Source organism: Frankliniella occidentalis, unplaced genomic scaffold (genome assembly GCF_000697945.3).
Source record: "Frankliniella occidentalis isolate FOCC.00 unplaced genomic scaffold, Focc_3.1 Scaffold130, whole genome shotgun sequence".
NCBI lineage: Eukaryota > Metazoa > Arthropoda > Insecta > Thysanoptera > Thripidae > Frankliniella > Frankliniella occidentalis.
The window spans coordinates 440137-441456 of record NW_026267257.1 but is presented as its reverse complement, the minus strand read 5'-3'; the positions used below and the strand labels follow the sequence as shown (position 1 = coordinate 441456).

The window sequence follows — 1320 nt, the reverse complement described above, 5'->3', positions numbered from 1 at the left end:
CTTGTATTAAATTTACCTTCCATCTTAGGTGCGGCACCAGTTCCCTTGGCCGGTCGGAGTCTTCTTGCCATGCCCTGCTGAACCCAGCACACCAATAGTATTATGAATTCCAAATGAGGTTGTGAGTAAAATTCACAAGGATGTGGAGAGTGGTAATCAGGGATGGGAAATACCTAGGTAGTACAGTACCTAGGTAGTACTTAGGTACTTTTTCCGATACCTTACCTTACCTAGGTACTGGAAATTTCATTCTACCTTACCGATACCTAGGTACTTTTGGGGATACCGATACCGTCTTTATGTAGGTACTTTCCAAGGTTCTTTAAAAGCAATGTCCACCGAATGAAAGAGGAGAATACTCGTCACCACCAAACTATATTTTTCGGAATGGCTTTGTTTTGGCACCACGTGTGTGTCGTGGAGGGAGAGGGGGTATGGAGAATTCGTTCCGGCTGGCCTCCTGGTCAACCATCTCCCCCGAATAGACAAAGGGCGGCAGGCTGCGCCCCCTCCCCACCCCCGTCTCCTCCTGCCTCCTCCCGCCTACAGGCCACATGTTTGGGGGCCGCGACAGGTCCATTGCACAAAAGGCGTGCGCAGTGTGCAGCATCGGCCGTGTCCTTGACCGTGCATTTCTTGTAAGCGGAAAGGGAAACGTTTGATGAACCCACTCACATGAGCGAGAAAGAGCGGTCACTGTTATTGGCCAACCGAACGACACTGCTAAAAATTAATTGTAAAGGGGTGCAAATTGTTTGGTATTGGAGAGTGGTAACGTAAAATATTAGGTGCGTAACGGGGAAAGGTCATTACGGGGACATGCTGAAAAGTACCTACAAAGTACCTAAAAGTACCTAGGTAGTGGACCGAAATACCGGTACAGTACCTAGGTATTGATCTTTCCAAAGTACATTTACAGTACCTAGGTACTGATTTTGAAATTCTACCGGTACAGCACCTAGGTACTGAGGCAGGACTACCTTTCCCATCCCTGATGGTAATCTATTATTTATTATGCGCCCAATGAAAGTACACTCAAAGAGAACTATTCACATAGAGATTACAAGGGCCAGATTAAACCTCATTTGGAATTAATAATACTATTGGTGTGCTGGGTTCAGCAGGGCATGGCAAGAAGACTCCGACCGGCCAAGGGAACTGGTGCCGCACCTAAGATGGAAGGTAAATTTAATACAAGGTACGACGAGGTTAGTTTTGTCATTACACCGCAATCAGTTAAGCACTGAAAAGGGAAGCGCTTGGAATGCATATCCAACATACCTGGGCAGAAATCAAACTGAAGTCTAGGGACGATACGTC

At 46.7% G+C, this 1320-nt stretch overlaps 1 protein-coding gene and 1 long non-coding RNA gene across 4 annotated transcripts in view; one reads left to right on the top strand and one right to left on the bottom strand.

Moving 5' to 3' along the window:
* LOC113215804 (acyl-CoA Delta(11) desaturase-like) overlaps positions 1-1320 on the top strand; it is a 61199-nt gene that overhangs the window by 37998 nt on the left and 21881 nt on the right. The window lies entirely within an intron of this gene.
* On the bottom strand, positions 677-1320 carry LOC127750073 (uncharacterized). The gene is made up of 2 exons (XR_008011510.1): positions 1282-1320; positions 677-1170 (listed from the first exon to the last, which is right to left on the bottom strand). It is a non-coding gene; the product is annotated as an uncharacterized LOC127750073 (long non-coding RNA).